This window comes from Typopeltis vanoorti, chromosome 12 (genome assembly GCF_054136105.1).
Source record: "Typopeltis vanoorti isolate ZY-2024b chromosome 12, IOZ_Tvanoo_1.0, whole genome shotgun sequence".
In the NCBI taxonomy this organism is placed as follows: Eukaryota; Metazoa; Arthropoda; class Arachnida; order Uropygi; family Thelyphonidae; genus Typopeltis; species Typopeltis vanoorti.
The window spans coordinates 100,045,293-100,061,224 of NC_143560.1; the positions used below are offsets into that span (position 1 = coordinate 100,045,293).

Sequence of the window (15,932 nt, forward strand, 5' to 3'; positions counted from 1 at the left end):
GTCATTATCTTTATTTAGCATTATTTCATTCTTACTGCTCATAACATCTAACTTGCCAATTGCATTCTCACACATTTTCTTTCAATTTACCACTTCTTCTTACTATCTTTCCACTTCTGGCATTTGCTCACCATTTTTGTTGGCCTTCCATAAATCCCTTGTTCTATGAAGTGCATACCTTGTACACTCTGCAGTGAACAAAATCATCCACCGTTGTTTTATACATCAGTGCCATGATGCACAATATAGCATGCAATAAAGCAAAAATAAAAGTTTTAAAAACCACAAAATTAAGCATGGTTATAGTTAAACACTTATAATAATGCAAAAAACAATGAATTATCACTAAATACTTTCTCAAGAAAATTGACCGTAGTACCCACATTATTTCAGACAGTGACATATCTGTTAGGGTTAGGTACCAAGAGATAGCAGCATTTGTTTGCCAGCCTCTTCATTTGTGGCTGCTATAATTAGTGATAGACATGGGCCAGCTATCTCTGATTGGCTACCAGTGGAGACTGAACTGCCCACTCAGTCTCCAAAAGCTAGATAGGGTATAAAGGCCTTGCCTATTCCCTATAAGGGAATAAAAGGCATTAGCTGATTTATTTATTTTTTTACTTTCATAAAGAACTTATCTTTTGGCACCAAAAAACACCATTTCCTTCTGTATATTCTATACATCAAACTATAATGTTTTAAGAATTGGAACAGTGATGAAATAATAATCATCATGCAATTTATGATTCTAAACAAGTTATACAATAGATTTAATGACTGGAAGCTGAGAGATACCAAAATAGGGGAGAAAAATAAAAAATTATTTATTATTTGAGCACTCAACTAGTTTTGTCTTCTTAGAAAACTTCATTTAGTGCATAACATGAAAAGAGAGATACAAATTATTGACATTTGAGGGTGTACTGGATGCCACGGTATTGTTGGGTATTATACATACAGTATATATGTATACTACACACACCATAGAGTTTAGAATCATAACCAGCTGGCCGAGTGGTTAGCGTATCTGCTCTCCAGCCAAAAGGCTGTGGGTTCGAATCCCACTGGACATGGGTGATTGTCTGTGGAAGTCCTACAGGTGGTGGTGGTGGTGGGTGGTAGATAGCATTGGTGTAATTACAAGTAGTTAGAATGAGCTGTAGAGTGGTGCCCTCCTTTGATGAGTCTTTGAGCTCTCTGGAGGTGTCATAAAATAATAAAAGAGAGAGACTGTGAGCCTATTATTTTTCTGTCAACAATGGTTCTATGTATCAAATGCAAAAACAGTTTTAAAAAATTTAATTCTTGTTTTATATATTAATGTTTACTAAGATACTTTTTTACGAAATACTACAAATAAAAATTTTAAATATTCATTACTAAAGAAAGCCATACAGCTTCATTTCACCAATGTAAAATTATATAGGAAAAGTGGATATTAAAGATCCAACATTATTTCAAAGCCAAATCTTTGTAGAAACTTATGAAAGTTTCATAAATTTGACCTGAGAGCTTACAAGAATACAATCCTTGATACCACTTTTCCTATATAATTAAAAATATTCATTTGGAAGGGACATTATACACAGCATTTTTTGTCATTAGCACAAAAGTAGCCAGTAACCACCTCTTCTGAAAGCTCTTGTTATGTATAGTTCTACTGATTTTTACTGATAATTATCTCCTAAAGTTAGTCTTTCATGAGGCATATGCAAAGCATCCGTACTTCATTACCAAATAAATTTTACATAGTCATTGTAAATTGTGAGTTCCAAGTTTTTATTATCCCAGTATGCCTGGACCTGTGTTTGTTGAGTGCTCTTAATTACAGTAAATGTTACAAAAAAAAAAAATAATAATCTTCACTCATCATCAAATCTCATACACAAACATATGGCAACTTGCCATTTGTGACTAGAAGGAAACATGCATTGCTCGTAGCTGTGCTTCTAGTAATTCTGCACATAGACTGCTGGAATTATTAAAAAAAAAAAAAAATTGCACATTCAATATTTCCAGTATTTCATTACTGCAGAGCAATATACACAAAACATGCTTTTGCAGGATAGTATATAATCTAAAAAGTGATTTACACACTGCTTGTTGTAAATCACAACATTTACACACTGCTTGTTGTATCGTGGGTTGCATAAGCCACATCACACCCAACTGGAAATGGGTACACGACGCCACTGATTTACACAGTTTAACTTATAAAAGAAATCTGCTAAAAACTATACAGAGTGGATTGCAACACATTGCAGAGAGTATATAACTGGTATATGTTTTGCTCAGAAACATATACCAGTTATATACTCTCTGCAATGTGTTGCAATCCACTCTGTATAGTTTTTAGCAGATTTCTTTTATAAGTTAAACTGTGTAAATCAGTGGCGTCGTGTACCCATTTCCAGTTGGGTGTGATGTGGCTTATGCAACCCACGATACAAAATTCATGTTAGTTTGTGTATGTATGAAAGTTTTAAGAGTGTATAGCACATCAGTGCTCATCAGTGGCAGCCAGTGAAAATTTTAAGTGGGGGTGCTGCATATACAAAAATATTTTTTTCCTAAGCAGTAACCAATTTATTAATAAATAAATTTATGTATTAAAAATTGCTTTATTAAAAACATTTCACCCTCACCATGAACAAACATCAATAATAAAAGTTTCAAATCTAATAGAAATAACGCGTGCATGCATACAATTTATCTGTAAGCGACACTGCCCAAATGAGCAGTGTCGGAATCACTTGTAATATGCAATGACAAGGGCAAACGAATATCAGCGAGTCTGGCTGCATTTGGCCAAACGCGATAATTCTGATACTGTGTTAGATCGCAGTGTATTTGTTTCGTGTAACGATAATTGAAAAAATATAATTATTTTCATATTTTCAACAGTGACACTCGTCATAATTCAGCCTTGTATCTATAATTAATAAATAAATAATTATATGTTTTTTTAACAGAATGAAATAAGATTTGCAAAAATAGTTGACCCTCACCACGAACATGCACCAATAATAAAAGTTTCATATCTCACAGAATTAACACGTGCAAGCATACGATACACTGCTCAAATGAGCAATGTCAGAATCACTTGTAATGCAATCACAAGCCCAAACGAATATCGGCGAGTCTAGCTGCAACTGGTCGAAGATGATAATTCCGACACTTGTTTTGTAATCTAAAGTGTTAATCGAATTCCAATTATTAACTATTCAATCAATGTCGAAACATAAGCTGTAACCTTTAACATGTAAGTATTATTATTATTTATAAACACAAACAAAATTTAATTTTTTAATTTTTTCCTTGGGGTGCTGCAGTGTGGCAGTGCTTATGTACGGGCAGCCACTGGTGCTCATCTTTATTGGGCTAATGTAATTAATTGTAGGGTAACTTTGAATACTTTAATTTATTAATTAATTGTAACCAAATCTGTGCAGAGTGGGGGTCAATGTGTTTGTTTTAAGATACTGTATATTAGAAAACAATAATGAAAGAGAATGCTATATTTTAATTACTCAAAAGTGTAAAACTTGGAAGAGGAGGATGAGGCTTAACTCCTTTGAATACAACACTGTTCATGTTGTAAATATGAAAATTAAACTTCAGTACAGCCTAAATTCATTGAATGAGTTGTCATCTGTTCATAACCCAATTCTACTACAGCTGGGAAAACAAGAATACCCATCTCCTCCCTCTCGCTCATTTATATCATGGGAAAAATTGTCAAAAGTACTCCGAGATTACATTGGACCTGTTCTTCATATAAGTTCAAAAGAAGATGGTCACAAGCTTCACCCAACAAATTAACTCCACTATAATGGCAGCCACCTACAAATCTGTCCCCAAGCCTGGTCGTCTGCCCGAAGACATTATGAACTTGATCAGAGAAAAAAACAGAGCAAGGAAAAGATTTCACAACACCCGTGCACCACAAGACAAAACAGTTCTTAACAAACTAAATGGTGCAGTGAGAGATGCACTCAAAGACTACATAGATCAATTATGGGAAGAAAAATTAGCTTCTATCTCACCTACTGATCACTCTATCTGGGGACTACTGAGGAATATCAAAAACAAAGGCAGATCCCTCTCCCCTATACTTTCTGACCAGGGCCTTGTTCACACAGACGTAGAAAAGGCAGAAGCCATAGCAAAAAAAATTTAGAAGAGCAGTGTAAATCTCTCATATGAAAACTTAGACTTCGATCACTTGTATAAAATTCACAGATGGGTCAGACTCTCATTAAAACGCTCCTGATACTGGTGCTGACTATATTGCACCCACATCACCTGCTGAAATATATGATATTATAAAAAATTTAAAGAACAAAAAAGCTCCTGGTCCAGATGGCATCACAAATAAAGTGATCAAGCTGCTGCCTGGAAAAGCTGTAGTGCACCTGATCATAAATGCAATCTTGAGGTTTCACTATTTTCCTATCACTTGGAAACTGGCTGATGCAATCCCTATACATAAGCCAGGCAATGACCTAACCGGCCTCAAAATTATCATCCGATCAGTCTCATCTCCAACCTGGGTAAGGTTGCAGAGAAGGTCATCCTCTCACAACTTCAAGCTTCAATAAATGAACTAAACATCCTTCCTAAAGAACAATTTGGTTTTCGGCAATACCATAGTACTACCCAGCAAATCATCAGAATAGCTGAATATATTACCACCAGCTACAACTGGTGCGAATACACTGGAGCTGTTTTTCTTGATCTATCCAAAGCATTTGACAAAATATGGCACTTCGGATTGCTACATAAACTCAGCCGGTATCTCACTGAAAATGGTACACCTAGTTAGATCTTATCTACAGAACAGAAGCATGCAAGTCAAGATTAATGGTACTACTTCATCCCAGTGGCAAATCTTGGCCAGAGTGCTGCAGGGATCCCTACTGGCTCCATTGCTGTTCTCTATATATGTCAGACATTCTGCACAAACCATTGTCATCCATCATGGAACTATAAGCAGATGATACAGCATTATTAGCCAGATCTCTTCAGCCCCACCTCATTACTAAAAACTTCAAGAAAATCTAAGTTAGAGAAATGGTTCTCCAAATGGAGACTACAAGTAAATCCTCAAAAGAGTTCAGCCATTCTCTTCACGAAAAGATCGATATCTCCTGCAGGAGACGTCTTACTATTCAATACTAAAATTCCCTGGTAGACAGAAACAAAATACTTTGGTGTCGTGCTCGACAAAAAATTAACTTTCAACCAGCACATCAAGACTATGTGTGCAAAGCATCTAAAGCCATTGCCCAGATCTACCCCCTAATTAACGGGAACAGCAATCTAAACATCAGAATCAAATTGCTTTTATACCAACTGACGATTCTTCCCATAGTCACTTATGCTTCTCCAGCCTGGAGCCATACTTCCAATACTAACATTCTCAAACTGCAACGTGCACAAAACAAGTGCTTGCGAATGATTCTAAATGCTCTATGGTTTGTCAGAAACAATCAACTTCATTGAGATACAAATATTCCTTATATCTTCTCTTTCCTACAATCTTTAGCAATCAAGTTTTTCCTAAACACATCCATACACCCCAATGATCTAGTTCAGCAAGCTGTAGCCTACGAGGCAATGGATATATTAAAACATAAAGGACCAAAAGCCATTTTAACTTCCTGTAGCAATACATAATCTCCATGCCCATTCAGGGTAGCAAACTGCTCATTAAACTTTTCCTCACTGTAACCATAACAGTGAGGAATATGAAAAGCATCTTGCTTCACCCCTAAAGCCATTAATGTCAATTGTCAATTTGACCTACTATGCCATCTGTACATCTTTTCAAAGGGCTGAAAGGTGTATGTATTTTGAACACACACCTGGGCTATTAACATGAATATGATACAATGTTTACATGTCGAAGTGTCCTCTTTATGAAGAATTAGTGTACTGTGTTTAATTTTAGGAATCACGCAAAATCTGGAAACAATTAGGGGAGTCTTTAACTGCATAAATATAATGGTGATATTACTATCTGGTGGATGAGCACTGCACACCTAGCACATCCTAAATATTTGCTCCTGGTATGTATATCTAAAGTTTTATATATATATATATATATATATATATATATATATATATATAATATACGAGGTGTGGCTATTAAATAACGAGACAAGGTGCAGTGTGAATCGTGTACTCGTAGCAGTGGGATACACTTGCGCTATGAATGACTTTGAAGGTTCTAGAAGCAGTTGAGATAAGCATTATTCACTGTTGCTTGTAGTTAGTCTGTAGGCAGTTATAAAAGAAACACACGAAGTCACTTTGTCGGAATAATGTCTAAAGTTATACTCAAGCAGCACATTAATCTCAAATTCCTTGTGAAATTGAAGAAATCGCCGACCGAGTGTTTGAAACTGTTGGGAGGTGTATGGTGATAACGTAATGTCACGTGCGCGAATGTTTGAATGGCACAAATGCTTTGCTGAAGGTCGAGAAAACATTGAAGATGACGAATGATTGGGTTGCCTTGTTATGGCAGCAACTGAACAAAATGTTGCGAAAATTAATAAAATTCTCTGCAACAATCACCGATTAAGCATACATTAAGCAGATGATAAGGAGCCTATGACAAATTTTGCATGAGCAATTGAACATGAACAAAGTCTGCACCAAAATGGTTCCCAAAAATTTGTGTCAGGAGCAGAAAGACATCTGGAAATAAATTTGCACTGATATCATGGAACAACTGGCAGTGGATCCAGACTTGCAGGAGAAGATCATCACATCATGAGACGTGGATTTTCTAGTACGATCCAGAAACAAAGAGACAATCGATGCACTGGAAAACTCCCATGTCACTGAGAATGAAAAAAGTAAGAATGAGCAAGTCAAACCTGAAGGCAATGTTGAGCGTTTTTTTTATATCAATGGCATGATAATAGTTGAATGGGTACCAGAGGGTCAGACAGTTAACCAAGCTGAGAGAATGAGTGAGGAAGAAGAGACCTGATCTGTGGGGAAAAAACGCTTGGATTCTCCATCAGGATAATGCTCCAGCCCACAGTGCACCGTCTGTAAAGCAGTATCTGGCTGACAAGAAAACCCCAGTGTTGAACCATCCACCTTACTCACTGGACGTAGCTCCATGCGACTTTTACCTTTTTCAAAGTTGAAATTTGCATTGAACGGCACCCATTTTCAGTCAGTGGATGAGGTAAAGGAGAAAATGGCAGCACTACTGAAGCAGATAACACCTGATGACTTGCAGCACTGCTTCCAACAATGGAAAATTCATATGCAATGGTGTATACAGAGGAGGGGTGTATGTTGAAGGAGATAACAATTAAGTTGCACAATAAACCACATTTTTGCAATCAGTCTCGTTATTTAATAGTCACACCTTACACACACAATTTCACGACCAGTTGTATCAAATGACAATATTGCACTGGTATTTTTATGCCTGTGTGTTAAGGCTTAAGTGCTGGAAGGACATCATGTTGGAGGTTTAATGGAGTATAGGCAGGGAAAGGATTAAAAGCTATTCTAAGTCTTCCAATATTTCATCTCAGTCATCTTCAGGAAGTATAAACTAACACTTATAACACACATATAAAGGCAACACAACACTAAATAGAACATGCAGATATAACATTAGAGCTCTATCTAGATGGGCTATGCTCTATTGGGCATCTGTCAGAGGCCTCGGTTGTAAATTGGGATCTCTGAGGATTAATGTTTTCCATATTCTGCATACAGACAAATCGGTCTTTCAGAACACACACAATTTACAGACAAAAATACTGCCTATACTTTGCCGCCCACCACCACCACAATACTTTGTTGTGGTGGTGGTGGGCGGTAGATGGCATTGATGTAGTTGATTGATAGTAGAGGTTTGGTGTAGTGGTGTGAAGATGGAGAGTAGTATAGTAGGTGTCCTTCCGCGATGAGTTTTCAGACTCCTTGGAGGTGTCACGAATAATAATAATAATAATATTTTGGGAAGTTTCTTCCATCTATATTTATTTAAACTTGGTTGATTTCTGAGGGCAGATGGAGATTCTACAGTCTTTGTTTTCTACATTTGCTGCGATGAAAGCATGGTGTTTTTTTCCTGTTGATCCTATTAGGAATAGTATCCAATGCATGGTCCACAAGACCAGACTGACCATAATCATGATTGCACATGTAATATTTTGTGTTCATCTATGCAGTTGGTGGCTAATCTACCTGTGTGTCCAAAGTATGCAAACTTGCAGGAACAGGAAACTTTATGTAAACCAGGAACTTGAGAGAGGAGGGAGCTGATATTTAGTAGAACAGATAAGGGCAGCAAATGTCAAGTGAGGCTCAAAAGCTGTACAGAGGTTGTATTTCTTTAAGGACCTGATTATTTTTAGATTATCCCGAAGGTAGGGATACATCTGAATGTATGATGGTGATAGCATTCCTAAAATCCTTTTGAAGAGATCACTGTGGATTGGGAGAAGATTGATTATTTAAATTCTGTAGGAACTATAGCCATTGGATAGGAAGGTGTCATGTACATGATTGAGTTCTGTTGAAAGAGAGGTTCCACTGGAACAAAGATTGTAGGCGCCATTGGTTAGAATTTTAATGCCATATTGTTGAGAGGGGAAGAGGAAATGGGAAAGTTTATGAATGTATCTATCTGTGCAAGTGGGTTTCCTATGTACTGTAAAGGAGAGCTTACCATTGGGAAGCAACGTAACTAAAGTGTCTAGGAAGTGTAGACTATTGTTAGTTTTTTTTCCATCATAAATTGAATTCTTGGATATATATATAGAATGTTGAGGTTGACAGGAAAAAGGCCATAAGGCCAAATAGAGAACATATCTTCTACATCCTATCCTATCCTAATTTATGCTCACATGTAGACTTGCACATTTTACTGTGTAGACATTCGGAACTGAATGTCTACACAGTAAATCCTACAGAATAGATTGGTTACTTCTTATTCCTGGAGATGTCCTATGTCTGTAGAAGCATGTGTTCACAGGGGCCGATTTGCCTGTTTTGGGGAATGAAAAACCCAAGTTTCCAGGTGAAAAAACTCCCTACCTCCGTATGAGACCAGCCAACTCACCTTTAGTCAAAAGAGACCAGATAAAGGTTTCTCACATCACTGACAGGAACAGAACCCAGGTCTTTCTGACCAAAGGGCCTCATCTATACTGACTGAGCTATAGAGGCAAATAGGAGGTTTGGGGAGGTGGGAGCCTGAGTCTATAGCTCATTTTTCAAAATTTTCCATGTAAATATTGGCAAGTGGGAATGAAAGAGGGGGGGGGGGGAAACCATAGAAAAATATCCAGAATAAATCACAAAGGGAAAAAATTAGAAGCGAAACACATTTTGTTGAGCAAAACCAGTATGTTGTATTATTTAATGTTAGATTCTGAATAGAAGTTTTAATGGGTAGTTTTTTATTCTAAATAGAAGTTTTAATGGACAGTACGTATATATATATATATATATACGTACTGACCTCAACAGGATGTATGACTAGTGAAGGCATAAGAGGGCTGACTAGCTGTTTTGATAATTTATAGCATGGGAGATCGCCTACTATAGGTTTTAGGGGAACTGAGTTTATTGATTTTCGGTAAACTGTATATCCTGGGATGGGGGGGGGGGGGAAACTGAAGGGTTTGATTTTTTTGTGATGTCAGGAAGTTACTTTTTTGGGGTAGCCTTTCAAAGTTTTTTTATGGGATGTAGGTAGAGTGATCTCGGAGAATAATATCCATTTTGCAATTGCAAAATATTCTTTAATGACTATTGTGACAGGACTCTCATCCACTCTGGCCATTATTATGTTAGCTAAAGGAATATTTAAAGATTAACTGCTCTCTATCTAATTATTCAGATACCTTTCTAATTCAAGACCAAGAATTAGAAAACAAAATACTGCCATTAATTATATATGAAATGTATAAATTGAATGTATTAAGTTTGCACACATCTATCTTCCCAGACAACAGAAGGTTTATTAACACCAGATTTCCATGAAGTACAAACTGACAAAGCTCATCAGACTGTGCTTTCAACTCATTCAATGTGTCTGCATTCACCATGCTGTCAGGCAATGCTGCTCAGCAACCAACCACTTTTTTATGGAAAAAAAAAAAAAAACTGTTCCTTACTCATACCCATGCAGTTTGCAGGGATTGCCTCTTGTTCTATCCCTTCCCCTCTCCCATTCTATGAAAATTTCTTCCATGTTAACCCAGTAAATACCCCCTTACCAACTCAAAGTGAGAGTTGGTAAGGGGGTATTATCTTCTATCTTCTCTCCTCCTAATTATTAGGCTTTGCAAATTGCATTCCTTCATACTCCACATTCCAAAGACCAGTTACCACATTAATCACTCTTCTCTGGACTATCTAATATATCCTCATCACTATAAAAATAATCTAATGCAATGACCTCACAACTTGTTCAAGTGATCCCTAAATTTCAAGTCCTTGCCCACCACCACTAGCAGATCTCATCTCCTTAACCTCCTTCAAAATTTCCCATTAAGTGTATACTTCACATCTCATCATTGCCTACCAGAACATTACACTTTGCAACACTGAACTGGCAGTTCCATTTGCTTATTCTAATCGTTGCAGTGTTTTCAGCTAAATCTTTTTTTTTTTTTTATCCACCTAGAGTATATATGCAAACTGGCAATGGAGCCATAATAAATATGATTAACAGACATCCATGGAATCTGTAGGCTTGTCACTGAAGGTCTCACTTAAATTAGTAATATATGTTATATATTGTACCTTAATCTAATTCTTACTCTCATTCAAAACACCATCCTGGCAACAGATTCCACACAACTACTTTCATGTATAAAAATACTCACTCCATTTCTCACCTCTCCTTTCTATCAAGAATTTTTCTTATATTCCCTTAAATATTTTTATCCTATCAAGCTCTGCAATTTACATTCCTTGAATTGCTCCTGAATCAAGATTTCAATCCTGGTATTGACTTACTTATCTACAGAGCTTTCTTATTACTATTAGAAACCAGGTGACCAAATTAGTGTATAAATGGTACAACCACTTTTATGTCAGATGTCTTCTATATCATAACAATCATACAGAGAATCAATTTACTTCTTCACTTGATCAATGTGCACTTCAGTCTTCATGACCTTTGAGATATGTGCCTCCCTCTTCAGATCTCTAATGGCAATTACCCACAGTTTCTGGATACGAACACTGAAATAACCATTAATACACCTGGAAGAGTACTTTATACATAAATTTATATATATATAAACATAACAAATGTATTTCTGACTTAATCACATGCATTCACAACTGTCATTATACTTAATATAATGACATAGTTCGGTTATTACTCATTCTATTTCTGTTAATTCAAACAGCTATAGCTATCTTTTCCTTCTGATAAAATTGTTTAAATCTTTACTGTTCTAGGAGGGAAAAATTTTTTTATAAACACACAATCTGTTATGATATCTGTACTTACTAGGCTTAGTAGTTGGATTCCCTTCTTGGTATTCTTTGGCAGAAGAGAGTGCTTGAATTTTAGTTTCCTGTTCAGTGTCTGCACTTCGTTTTCTGGAACTCCTCTCTCTCCTAGGTTTTAAATGAAAGTTTTCATTGATATTGTCTCCACACAGGTTCTCTAGGTAGCATTATACTGAAAACCCATGTGAAATATTGTTTCTACTTGTAAAGACCTTTGGATTTGCAAGTAAATCTGAAAGGTAAAACTGTTCAGTTTTACCTTTTCAACATCCCTTATATGATGCTATATCTCTCTCTCTCTAATAAATTATAATAGACAAGAAATTGTATTCTTATTTTAATCTTATATCCAAGTGTAAACAGAGCTTGCATGTGAAGTATCACATCTAGGCTTGTATATAGACTGTTGACTTCACAGCAATTGCCTTAGTATCCCATAATGCAAAGCACATTTCCTTTCAGACATATATATTTTTATGCATTATGGGAAATGTTACTATCCAGACTGGTTTTGGGCTTTATTCAGATCTCCTCCTCAGTAGTAGTTAGACCCAGGAAGATATTGAGGTTAAATCAACAGAAGTTTTTTTTTTTCACAACTATCTCTGATGCAAAGTATTTTAAAAATATGGTGATATACCATCTGACTATTCACATATGAAAACATATGACTTCTGTTTGATTTAACCTCAATATCCTCCTGGGTCTGAGTAGTGACTCTTCCCATAATGCACAACAATATATATCACATGAAAAGAAATGTTTTACATTATGGGATACCAAAGCAACTGATGTGAAGTCAACAGCCTCTGTATAAAAGTAGCCAAGTCATGAGATGATTCATGCACAACCTTTGTTTACTTATATTTGGGTATACAGTTAAAACAAGAATATAATGAACAAGAAAAATAACTTGTAATAACAAGGAAATTATTTTCCCATTTTATAAGACATTTACTTGACAATCAAGTGAGAAAAAACTTTCTACAGCCTTCATTCATGTCTTCTCTTTCACTTTTACAAAGGAAGCTGTATGATAAGTATTCTGATTTGTTTGCATTGATCTATGGATAAAAGATAAGATAAGCTGTGGATGTTCACAGTCATTCATCAGTGATTGTGTAGTATAATTTACAACATCAAAGGAAGAAAATAAACAAGGTATTTATTTATCTAGACATGAAAGAATTACTGGAAGCAGCAAAAGAAAAGAGCAAGAAAGTTAAGATATTGAGTCTGTTGCTGTGGTATGACAGAGTAGAGCTGATTATGCAGGAAGAATAATGTGGAGTTTGTGGATGTGTGGAGTGAGTTTGATGGGCAAAAGGATGGTTTGCATCTGAATGGATTTGGTATTCAGAGTCTGGAAAAAAAGTGTTGTTGAATGAAGTGAATGTTCAAACTCAGAGAAACTAGAGCTTTGGGGGACGCTATTGAGAGGACATGCAGATATCAGTGAGGCAGTTGAGTGTAAGAATGTGCATAAAATGCCTAAGTTCGTACCATTGGTAACTAACCAGAATGGGGTAGTTAGTATAAAGCATCAGGATAGCAGTGAGTCTATGACACTAATGCCAGGAGCATTCAAAACAAGGGGGAAAAGTTTTTGGCATTGGTTAGTTCATACCATGGTTAGTAGGATAGAATGTGAAGGGTATAGTGTGTTCAGGGAAAAGAGAGAAAAAAATGGGGAAGAAGAGTATTATTGATAAAAGCTAAAGAACTGAACCAAAGAGAGTAGAAGTTCAACTGCAGGCCAGTGAAAATAACACATTTGAGGCTATCTGGTGTGAGATTGAGGTCAGCAGAACAAAATATACAGTTGATGCTACTATAGACCAGGGGATGGAAAAGATGATGGGGATAGTATGCATCAGCAAATAGGCTCAATGATTGGAGGGTGGGTAATTATTATGAGGGATTTCAATTTATGCAGTTACTAAGGAATAATTACCTGAGGCATCGTGTGATGGAATATACTAGAAGTTTGAGAGTGCCAGATCTAGTAATTGCATCAGAGAATTTGTCTATAACCAATATGACCACATTGCCACCAACTGGTGAGAGAAATCATATGGTCTTGACCTGAGAGGTGTATGTGGAATTACAGGGCTGGTAGGTATAACAAGCTTAGGAAATTACTTGGATCAGTGCCATGGCATGTGAAACTTCAAGGGCTGGATGTTGATAGTGCATGGGAAGTGGTAAAGGAGTGTTTCAGGGAAGTAATAGCATACCTAGAGTCAGAAGAGTAAATCAAGTGGGAGTTAAATAGTTGAATACAACCATTAAGCTGGAGCTACAAAAAAAAGAAAAAATTGTTGAAAGAATTCAAGGAGAAAGGTGACCAGCAGGCACATGAGCAGTACAAAGCACAGACCAGAAGGGTAACCAGTGTGGTAAGAAAAGCAAAAGCAGAGTATGTTGTGAGTAAAAGAAAATGTTTATGGCAGAATGATTTTAATGAATGTTAGTAGCAGGGAGGTAGCTGAATCAATTGAAATAGTAGAATTACTAAGTGAACATTTTGCAAGAGTATATCATCCAGATGGAGATACTGCATTAATGAGAAAGGCAAAGACTTATATAGGAACTGAGGTAAATGAAATGGAGGTGCATAGCATATTATACAGAACCTTCATATGAATACAGCTATGGGATTAGATGATATACCATTTTGAGTTTTATGTGATAGTGCTAGGGAATTGCTTTGATGCCTTTGACCACATTGTTTAACACCCCAACCAGCCATGGCATCTATAGATGTTCAGCAAAATCTGGATACGATTCTGTAACACCTATTGAATAACATAAATAATAAGTGCAGTTTGGTATCACTGTTACATCCACAAGTATCTAAATGGCCAGTAGAGGTTAATCTGTCTCAGCTCTGGGTTTGTCCCAAGGGGACGGAGAGGGGAAAATAGAGGAGGCTCCAAGACTGATATAGCAAATTACCGACTGATCAGCATATCAGGAGTTGTTATCAACGTACTGGAGAAGTTGGTCAAGAGCAAAATACATGCATGGATAGATGGAAATGGGATACTGTATGAGAGGCAACATGGTTTTTTGTGATGGTAGATCTTGCCTCAGTAACTTGCTCACATTTTATAATACAATGACAGCGAGCTGGATGAAGGTAATGGGTTTACAGTGATACTGCTGGACTTTGTAAAAGACTTTGACAGGATACCACATGAAATTCTAATCAACAAACTGCAGAACACAGGAATGGATATAGGGTTGGTGAGGTGGATAAGAAGGCAGTTGATGGAGAGATATCAGGGAGTAGTTTATTCAGAAGTAGAGTCTGGAAGACGGCATGGGGCCACAGGGCTCTGTTCATGGGCCATTAGTGTTTAATTTGTATATTAATTATATAGGAAGGAAGGAATCATCTCAGGGAAATCTGAAAGGAAATCTTCAGTTATTTGTTGATTATGCAAAGTTGGATAGAGCAATAGTTAATACAGATGATTTTATATTTTGCGGTATGATTTGGATAGACTGCAGTCTGGGTAAAGGGGAATGAATGTCATTTTAATGTGGCAAAGTGTAAGGTTATGCATTTTAGGGTGAAAAGATTACCAGCTGTATACCACATTGATGGAACTATACTCTAGGAAATTACTAAAGTCAGAGATTTGGTAGTGTTGGTGGATAGGGAGTTAAAGTTTAGAGGGCACATAGCAAAAGTAGCTAAAGCAGCTCATCGGATTACTTGGTTACTAAAGAATACTTTGATGAGCAGAGACAGGTAAGTTATTATTCCTCTTTATCAAGCCTTGATAAGACCCCATCTTGACTTTGCACACAGATCTGGTCGCCTGGGTTTCTTGGTGATGAAGAAGAGGTGGAGAGGCTCCAGAGGCATGTGACCAAGATGGTAGTAGGTCTATGGAATGAACCTTACAAGAACAGGTTGAAGATTTATGGATTACAGAAATTTGTTGACGGGTGGAAAAGGGGTGATATGATTGAGACATGCAAATTACTGAAAGGATTTAACAAGATTAATACCAAGGAAATTTTTCAGAACAGGTCGTCTGGTGGTAGGAGAACTAGGGGCTATCCTTGGAAACTGAGCAAGAGTGTAGTTAGCAAAGGTGTTGAACTAGATTTTTTTTTCTTGGAGAGTGGTGAATGAGTGGAATGTGTTGCCAGAGTCTGTTATGGGTGCCATGACTGTGAATGAGTTCAAAGCAAAGTATGATAGATACTGTGCAAAAGTTGTATAATGCTTGGCATGATGTTTAGGGCCTCCCTCGATGAGTCTAAGGACTCCATGGAGCAGCCTGTAATAGTATTAATTATCTTAATGATTATATCTTTACTTATTTTTTTGTCATTCTGGTAATTTTATTATAATTTTTCCTATCTACTAAAAGAGTGGGTTGATCAACATTTTTATA

The 15,932-nt window shown here is 36.6% G+C and overlaps 1 long non-coding RNA gene across 3 annotated transcripts in view; it reads right to left on the minus strand.

Moving 5' to 3' along the window:
• The window catches only part of LOC150101058 (uncharacterized), a 75,603-nt gene that overhangs the window by 28,623 nt on the left and 31,048 nt on the right, over positions 1-15,932 (minus strand). For all 3 annotated transcript variants that reach the window (XR_016549156.1, XR_016549158.1, XR_016549157.1), the window contains exon 3: positions 11,516-11,625. This is a non-coding gene — a long non-coding RNA (uncharacterized LOC150101058). The remainder of the gene's footprint in view (positions 1-11,515; positions 11,626-15,932) is intronic.